Source organism: Vulpes vulpes, chromosome 4 (genome assembly GCF_048418805.1).
Source record: "Vulpes vulpes isolate BD-2025 chromosome 4, VulVul3, whole genome shotgun sequence".
In the NCBI taxonomy this organism is placed as follows: Eukaryota; Metazoa; Chordata; class Mammalia; order Carnivora; family Canidae; genus Vulpes; species Vulpes vulpes.
This window is the reverse complement of record NC_132783.1, coordinates 87,571,628-87,581,725: the sequence shown is the minus strand read 5'-3', so window position 1 is coordinate 87,581,725 and position 10,098 is coordinate 87,571,628. Positions and strand designations below refer to the sequence as shown.

Sequence of the window (10,098 nt, the reverse complement as noted above, 5' to 3'; positions counted from 1 at the left end):
CGGGCTCCCTGCATGAAGCCTGCTTCTCCCTCTGCCTATGTCTCTGCTTCTGTGTGTGTGTGTGTGTGTGTGTGTGTGTGTGTGTGTGTGTGTGATGAATAAATAAAATCTTTAAAAAAAAACAAAACAAAACAGGGTAACCTGGGTGGCTCATTGGTTTAGCACCACCTTCAGCCCAGGGTGTGATCCTGGGGACCCAGGGTCGAGTCCCACGTCGGGCTCCCTGCATGGAGCCTGCTTCTCCCTCTGCCTGTGTCTCTGCCTCTCTCCCTCTCTCTCTGTGTGTCGCTCATTAATAAACAAATAAAATCTTAAAAAAAAAAAAAGGATTCAGTGGAATAGTTAACTATTGAAGCTTTAAAAAGTTTGGTTTCCAGGATCCCTGGGTGGCGCAGCGGTTTAGTGCCTGCCTTTGGCCCAGGGCACGATCCTGGAGACCCGGGATCGAATCCCACGTCAGGCTCCCAGTGCATGGAGCCTGCTTCTCTCTCTGCCTGTGTCTCTGCCTCTCTCTCTCTCTGTGTGACTATCATAAATAAAAAATAAAATAAAAAGTTTGGTTTCCTTTCTCCCACTCCAGCCCCACCTCCACTTGTGGTCCTTGTTCTTCCACTTGGGACTACCTCTCTACATCTCCCTCACCTTCTATACACAGGTCTTCAAACATGTGAAGGTCATTATACAGCTTCCTGGAGGCTTCATTTTCCATGCAAAATAATACTCATTTGCTTCACACATTCCCCAAATCATGGCCCAACATCTAACCACTGCTTCTCAAACTGTAGTGAGCACAGAAATCATTCAGAGAACTTGCTGAAATGCAAGCTTCAGCTCAGAAGGTCTGGATGGGGCCTGAGACTCGCATCTCTAACCAGTTCCCCCAGGGAGTTTGGATGCTGCTGATACATAGACCACATTTAGAGTAGGAACCTCAGAGCACAGACCTGTGCTGCCCGATATCCACCGGCCACATGTGACTATAGAGCATTTGAGATGTTGCTCATGCCAGTGAGGAACTCAGTTTTTATTCATTTAATTTTAATTATTTAAATGTAAATTTAAAAAATAAAGCATTATAATTAAATTTAATTAAACTTAATTAAAATTAAAGTATTAAACATTTTTCCATTAAACACAATTTATTGTTTTGGCGGGCCTCTATTGTATTTTAACCAGTGAAATTTAGCATATGAATTGAGATAGGCTGGAAGTGTAAAATATATATTGGATTTCAAAGACAGTACTTGGGGAAAAAAGATTGCAATACCTCATTAAAATTTATTTATAGGGATGCCTGGGTGGCTCAGTGGTTGAGCATCTGCCTTTGGCTCAGGGCGTGAACCCGAGGTCCTGGGATTGAGTCCCAGATCAGGGTCCCCGCAGGGAGCCTGCATCTCCCTCTGCCTATGTCTCTGCCTCTTTCTGGATCTCTCATGAATAAATAAATCAAATCTTTTTTAAAAAGTAATTTATTGGGCAGCCCAAGTGGCTCAGTGGTTTAGCGCCACCTTCAGCCCAGGGTGTGATCCTGGAGACTGGGGATCAAGTCCCACATCGGGCTCCCTGTATGGAGCCTGTTTCTCCCTCTCTGTCTCTGCCTTTCTCTCTCTTTGTGTCTCTCATGAATAAATAAAATCTTTTTTTAAAAAAGTAATTTACTTATATTGATTAATACTGAAATGAACATGTTTTGAATATATCAGATTACCTAAAATCTATTATTGACTACCAGAAATTTTTAAATTTTAAATAGATGATAGAGTGAGTGACTGAGAGAGCTTACATCATATTTCTACTGAACAACCGTGGTCTAGATCATTCACCAGCCTGAACATCTTTTGTTTGAGCTCCAGCTATCGACATTCCCCATGGTCTGGACGCTATAATCACACTGACACATCCTGAGGTTATTGGGTTGTTTTGCATGAGTTTGAGGGGCAACCACATACCATCAATCGCATTCTTTTTTTGTCACCTGATACTCGTCAGCTCTCCCCTAATGTCCCATGGGTGGTCTAGGCTGGTGAGCAGTTACCATTCTTCTGACAGGACAGTTTGCCCTAGTCAGTTTCTCCTGCTTGTTTCAGCCCATTCCTCCTACCAGTCAGGGTCTCCCCTGCATCTCAACTCCATCATTCAACATCTCTCTGTCTCTCTCTCAACCTCACAGCTTCCTCGTGTTTGATTAGCTTGCCCTTGTGACTTCAACAGGGACAGCAATTAAATCGTTGAAGGAGACAGGCCACATCTAGAGACTAATCGCTGGCCCCCCAGAGCCCTGCTTCCAGGGTGACAGCAGCCCATTTATCAGCACCCTGTGGGTGCTTGACGGCACTCTGACTATCTGAGAATATTACCCACCCCAAATCTGCAGGAAAGTGTCAGTTTGTCTACCATTCAGCTAAAATTCCATTGCCAGAAAACTGCCCTGGGGAAATAAGGATGGATGCATGTGAAAACACAACCACAAGGAAGTTCAAGACAGTGCCACTTAGAATAGAAAGTAGTAAGGAGCAACTTACATGCTGTCAATACTCAGGAACTGTTTAAAACTGGTAAGTCCTGGGGCAGCCCAGGTGGCTCAGTGGTTTAGCGCCACCTTCAGCCCAGGGTGTGATCCTGGAGTCCTGGGATCGAGTCCCGCATCAGGCTCCCTGCATGGAGCCTGCTTCTCCCTCTGCCTGTGTCTCTGCCTCTCTCTCTCTGTGTCTCATGAATGAATAAATAAATAAAAATTTTAAAAAAAACTGCTAAGTCCTTCTGCTGGAGTGACCTACACACATTTTTTTTAAAATGGTGTTATAGGAAAACATTAAATGACATGGAACATTGTCCTTAATGTATTTAAGTGCTAAAAGCATGTAACATAACAGTATATAAAGAATATTATTTTCAAGTATGTATGGTAAAGGTGGTTATCTCTCAATGGTGGAACTGAAGTCACTTTTGTTTTCTTTATGTTCTGCTTACATTGTCTGATTTAACACTTACTTGTTTAATACTTGGGATTATTGGCATTTTATTTTATTTTTTAAAATATGGGATGCTTCACAAATTTGCATATCATCTTTGTGTAGGGGCCACACTAATCATCTCTGTATCATCCCAATTTTAGTAAATGTGCTGCCAAAGCAAGCACGGGATCATTGGCATTTTACAAGAGACTGAAATCCAGTCTGAGAGAGGTTACCCAGTCTGTCCTAGGCTCCTCTGCAAGAAGCACAGAGCCATGGAGGATCTAGTCTCTCGCAGGTAAATGGTAAAGCCTCAGGTTCTTCCCCCATACCTGCTGCCACCCTCCTAAGGGGTGGGGTCTGGAGGGTCCTGCAAGTACAGGATATACAGATTTCAGCAAAATGTCTAATTATAGCCTATCTTCCCAGTTGTGCTTTAAGTCTACACCTTCTTGCCTAGTTGAGGATATGGCTTCAGCGCTCTTTCCTCTCTCTCCCATGAATCATGTTCCTCCTCTCAACAGGATCACCCCTGTCAACATATGAGCAAACTCTTAAAAAAAAAAAAAAAGTAGCCTTCCCTAACCCCATTTTTCCCTCCAGAGACCACCTCACTTCTCTACTTTTACAACAAAAATTTCTCTACTGAAAAAGGAACACACAGGAGTATTCAACAAACAGTACCAATTATTAGGTACCCCAACAAACATGACAATGAGACGATGGGGTGGCCGGCTTTGCTCAGAGCCCATGTAGCAATGCACAGAGCACTCTGCCATTTTACACCTGACCCCTATGGCAAGTTAAGAGCTGAAGTGGCAGGAGCAGCTTCAAGCCCATGGCTCCTGGTTCCCAAAGGAAATCTACACAAAGAATATGATGAGACTCTGGGGAACCAAGCCTCCAAATACACCCCAACTCTTTAAGAACAACAGCAACAGAATGAGTCAGAACGCAGAGAAGTAGTCAAAGATACAAGAGAAGACAATATTCTAAAATAAAGATATATCTGAAATTGCATTACAAAGGGTAATTTCTCCTCTCAGAACAATTCACTCAAGAAGTCAAGACTCCAATGGGCAGAGAAATTGAGTCAGCTACAGGGGGGCACAGTCAGGCTGCCTGCATGCTCCTCTCTGCAACAATCAATGTCGAAAGATGGAAAAACAACTCTTAGAGAATTCAGGGGGTGGGGGTGAGCAGAATGTGACCCAAAATGTTTATTAACCCAGCTGAGGTGTCATCACATATAAGACAACAGAGAAGGTCTCAGAAAGGTAGCTCCCATCAAATCCTTCCTAGTAAATGAATCCAAAAGAGGTAAAAAAAAAAAAAAAAAAAACTTGTGAGTATAAGGGCTGTGCTGTACAAGAACCAGCAGTAAAAACTGAATGCAGTTAACTACAGAGCAGAATCTAAGACATGTGAGAAACTGAGGTTAAAACAGTATAGGTCATGACAATGTCAAATCTAACAAAACAAACAAAAATCAGAAGACACAGGAGAGGAGGGAAAGGTGGAGCAAGTCTGTGCATCCAGAATCCCTGCTATGCTGTGGATGTTAAGAGTCAGTCCTTTCTACAGCTCAGCTCTGTTGGTAATTCCCCAAACATAGTGCCATCAACTCCTTAGGCTCTCCTGGCCCCCAAGTCTCCATATTCAGCTTCACCCACAGTCAGTTAAATGACTTACCCGCACTTTTCTTGAGAAGCCAATTTTCCCAAATCCAGCTCAGTGACCATGTTCTGATTAAAATGCTAGACCTGGGGCAGCCCAGGTGGCACAGCCATTTAGCGCTGCCTACAGCCCAGGGCGTGATCCTGGAGACCTTGGATTGAGTCCCACATCAGGCTCCCTGCATGGTGCCTGCTTCTCCCTCTGCCTGTGTCTCTGCCTCTCTCTGTGTCTCTATGAATAAATAAATTTTTAAAAAATAATAATAGGTTTAAAAAATGCTAGACCTAAAAAGGCTAAAAGAGCTCCAAGCTTCCTAAGAGACAGGGGTCCCCCACAACTCTAGTTGTCCCACCTGAGATCTTGCCCTCCCCCCAGCTCCAGGGCCCCCTCCATACAAGCCCCGTCACTCTTGCCAATATATACCTTTGCCAGTTCCTGCACTCCTTAACACCCCACCCTCCCTACCTTCTCTTACGCCTCTGACTCCATACTTAAGGAGAAGGGGTCCATTCCTCAGTGCCCACAGCCACCTGCAGACCACTGTCCCCCTGCAAACAATCCAAAAATCTCTTCTTCCACTCCCCAACCTCATCATCATCCTCTTCTACCATGTTTCTCAAAATGTGGTCCACAGATACTAACCCCACAAAATGCTCCATTGATTAAGGGCCCCAGAATCCTGCATGTTTGGGAATCACAGATCCTATACCTCTGTCCTAAGAATCACCAGGTACAAAAGTGTGTTAAAAGTAAGAAAAATCTTGTAGTACAGATACTGGCATTTTCCAGACTTCCTCCTCCATGGAACTCTTGTCACAAAAACCCCCGTTAACATTTGCTTGAGGGACGCCTGGGTGGCTCAGTGTTTGAGCATCGCCTGCCTTCAGCTCAGGATGTGATCCCAAGGTCCGGGGATTGAGTCCCACATCAGGCTCCCAAGAGGGAGCCTGCTTCTCCCTCTGCCTGTGTCTCTGCCTCTCTCTCTGTGTCTCTCATGAATAAGTAAATAAAACCTTTAAAGAAAAAAAATTTTTGCTTGAATTGGCAATCAATGGAACATACTTTGGGAATCAGTTCTACTACCCTCCATGACCCTACCCTACCACCCTCCACCCTCCACCTTCTCTCACTAACCTAGGAGCCTCACCACCCGGCACAGTTTCTCTTTCTGCTTGCCTGCCTTCTCCACAGTCCTTCTCCACTTTGCCCATTCCACTGATAGATTGGAAATGACTTCCTGCTTGCCCAGTATCCTTTATCCTTCTTCTAATAAAAGCACTTCATTTTCTTTTGATACTATCCTACTCTCAGACCATGTGATTCAGCTCTAAAGGTTAAGTATGACTCAGACCTGGCCAATGACAGCACTGAATTCCCCTGGCCACAGTAGTCATATCACTGATGGGCTGGGAACACCACTCAGGTCGATAAGAATAGCTCCAAAGTCTTTGCTGGAGTTTTCAGGGAAAAGGTGCTCTGTCTCCTGCTGGCATTGCCCAGCTAATAGGATGTAAGTACAGAGAAGCTGGTGGTCATCTTCCAGACAGCCCACCTGAGAAGTAAACCAACACAGAAGAAAGTGAAGTCTCAAGACATTTCAGAGAATAAAATGGATCGAGCAATGCCTGGTTTCTTATACTTTTCAGTTGTAAGAGTCAATAAATTCCTTTTCCTTAATCTAGTTGTACTGAGTTTCTGTTACCTGCAACCAACTCAATCATAATGATAGCTAATATTTAATATTTATTATGTTCCATGCACTGTTGCAAATGCTTAACATAGATTTTCTCATTTAACCCTAACAAATATCAAGAAATAGATATTAATATCACTGTATATAACACAGGTGAAGAAATCAACACAGAAGGAAGTTAGGAATTTGCCAAAGTCCACACAACCAGTAAATGGCAGACCCAGGATTCAGATCCAGGCAATTGTCCCTGAGACCACCTTCTTAACCACCAAGCCGTTTACCTCCATCATTAAGGATTCTAACCAGTGTAGCAGACTCATCCCAAATACTGCACCCAATCCTACCCTTAATCAGGAAGGAGTTCAGTGCCTAATTAATTCAGGAAAAGTTGGCCTCAAGTAATCCCAGGCTCAGCTGTATTCCCTCACTGCTCCTCAGAAAACCCTTTCAACCCACTTCTTGTCAACTCCCAACCAAATTCCCCATCTCAGCTGTTCTAAATTTTCTCTTCCTTTACAGAGGCCCTCTGACATGATTTCTTCAACAGCAACCTTCTCAAATTCAAAATTTGTCTCCAGTTATCCTTCACTCGTCCTCCAACACAACTCCTCAAGTGAGGCCTGGCCTCACTCCTCCCTTCCAGTGCTAACCTGGACTGGGGTCCTTGTCCCTCTCTCTGCTGTCCCCTTCCCTGGGATCTCATTCCCTCAGCTTAATTATCCCAATGAAAAAATGGCTTTGTATACAATGAGACAGCTACAATGAGATACTCTAATTATAAGATGCTATCATTATTATATGACGCTATCAACACAAGGAAATAATATGCAGTGTAAAAAGCAGACGACAGAGTTGTGCATGAAATAGATTCTGATGTGTAGATATAAACAGGTAAAGAATAAAGACTGACAGAAACCCCACAAAAACACTAATAACAGGTGTCCTTTCTCAATAGAACAATGGGTGATGGTTTGTTTTTCTTTCCACTCTTCTTTATTTTTCCAACTTTCAATTTGTATTACTTTTAAGTGAAAAAATATTTCAAATATATATAAGATAGACAATTTACTTAATCAAAACTCCTTTCAATTACTATTCTTTATTTCCTAAGCGCCCCAAAATTTTCAAGAACATACATCTGTACTGATGTCTCCACCTTCCTCACTCCTAACACCCCTACATTTCTTCCCTTGGCCTTCTGGCTTTTCTCCACAACATTCTCTTAAAAAGCCCCCCAGAACATTGCCAAGTTAACCAACACATTTCTGAACTTCTACATCAGATAATACTGCTAATCACCATTCACTGTTTCAATGGGATTTTTTTTAAGTAGTGACACTAGTATAATGAAGCCCCTGAACCTAGACCCCAGTGAGCACCATTCATTGACATACACAAACCCACCTCAAATCATCTTAACCAGTTCATGGGATGAGGAAATCCAAACAGAGCGCCACAGCTTCAGAGGCATGGCTGTTTCTAGGAATTCAAAGTCACCTGGACCATGAAGGAGGTGATGCGGGCTAGTGGTAGCCTATAGACAAGAATCCTAGCTGCATCATCTACTACAAATAACCAGAAGCAAGACGATAGCCTATATTCCCCTTACTCAAAATAATCATATCTGATGTTTGGGGACATTTGTTTCATCTTCTTCCCATGCACATTTTACCCTGCTCACATGCAGATTTTCAACCAAGCCAAGTATTGCATCCTCTAAGGTGGCAATACAGACACAGCTGAATTTTCATCAGCTTCATCACAGGAAGTAAACATTGCACTGATACATCACTTACAGTCCTCGCAGGGAGAGGTCTAGGAGGGGTGTGCAGTGCCTGCCCAGGCTCTCTGCAGCTGCCATTCTGTGGTGGCAGGGCTGTCCAACAGAACTTTCTGCAGTGATATGAACTGTACAAAATGGTAGCCATTAGCCACATGTGGCCATCCTTACAATGTGGTTCATGTGACTGAGTAACCAAACCGTTATTTTATTTAGTTTTAAATAATTTGGAATGTTTAAAAGCTTTATTGACCTACCATAACATTCAACCTTTTAAAGTCTACAATCAGTAGGCTTTAGTTTATTCACATGGTTCTATAATTATCACCACTATCTAATTATATTTTTAATTTTTTTTTTTTTTTAGAAAGCTCTATACCCCACATGGGGCTTGAACTCACCACTCTGAGATCCAGAGTCACACACTCTACCAATTCAGCCAGCCATCCAGCTACCCTAACACTCTCTAATTTTTTAACATTTTCATCACTGCCCCAAAAGAAACCTGTATCCATTCCCAGTCATACCCCCATTCTTCCCTCCACCTAGCCCCTGACAACCACTAATCTACTTTCCATCTCTATGGATTTGTCTATCCGGACATTTAATATAAATGACATCATACAATTTGTGATCTTTAGTAACAAACTTCTTTCATTTAGCATAATGTTTTCAAGATTCATCCATGTGGTAGCATGTATTCATATCTCATTCCCTTTAACTGCTGAATAACATGCCGTCATATGGATATACCACTTTTGTTCAATAATAGACATTTGGGATGCTTCCACTTTTTAGCTATTACAAATAATTCTGCCACTATGAACAGTTTCAAAAGGATGTAGTTTGTCACTGGTCTTGGATTTATGCCTAGAAGTAGAATTTCTTGGTCATATAGTAATTCCATGTGTAACATTTTTGAGGAAGTGTACAATTGTTTTCCAAAGCAGCTGTGCCATTTTACAATCCCACTAGCAACATATGAAGGTTCCAACTTCTCCAGATCTTGCAGACACTTGTTATTGTATGTTTTTTATTATTATTACAGTCATCCTATTGGGTGTGAAGTGGTGTCTCATGGTTTCAATATACTTTTCCTCAAGGATGAATGATGTTGAGTGTCTTTTCATGTGCTTACTGGACATTTGTATATCTTCTTTGGAGAAATGTCTATGCATATCTTTTGTCCATTTTTAACCAGGTTATTTATCTTTTTATCATTGAGTTATGATAGTTCTTTCAATATTCTGGATACAAGTCCTTTATCAGATCTACAATTTATAAATATTTCCTCCCATTCTGTGGGTTCCTTTCATTTACTTATTTATGCTCTTGGAAACATAAAATTGTTTTATTTTTTATTATGGCAAATATATCTGTTGCTTGTGTTTTAGCATCCTACCCAAGTAACTATTGCCTAACTTAATGCCACAAATATTTAATTCTGTTTTCTTCTAAGACTTGTATTTTTTAACTCTTAACTTTTGTAAATGTTATGAGGTAGGGGTCTGACTTCATTCTTCTGCATGGGAATATTGTTTCCCAGAACCATTTGTTGAAAAGAATATTCTTCCCCCAATCGAATTATTTTAGCACCTTTGTCAAAAATCAATTGACTGTAAATGTGAGAGTTTATTTCTGGACTCTCAATCCTATTCCACTGATCTATATGTCTGTGCTAGTACCACAGTCTTGATTACTGTAAGTCTGTAGTACAAGTAAGTCTGTGAGTCCCTTAACTTTGTCCTTCTTTCTCAAGACCTTTTTTGTCTATGCTAGGTTCCTGGCATTTGCACATGAATTTGAAAATAAATTTGTCAATTGGTGGGGAGGGGAAGCCAGCTGGGATTTTGACAGGGATTATGTGGAAGCTGTGGGTCACTTTGGGACTGCCACTTTAATTATTCTAAACCTTAAACACGGGAAGTGTCCATTTATTTAATTTCTTCCTGCAACATCTTGTAGTTTTAGTTGTACAAAACTTACATTTCTTT

At 41.8% G+C, this 10,098-nt stretch overlaps 1 non-coding gene across 1 annotated transcript; it reads right to left on the bottom strand.

Annotated features, from left to right (window-relative positions):
- Positions 1-3,032: 3,032 nt before the first annotated feature.
- Positions 3,033-3,139, bottom strand: LOC112929023 (U6 spliceosomal RNA). Its single transcript, XR_003236838.1, has one exon. It is a non-coding gene; the product is annotated as a U6 spliceosomal RNA (small nuclear RNA).
- Between the last annotated feature and the right edge of the window lie 6,959 nt (positions 3,140-10,098).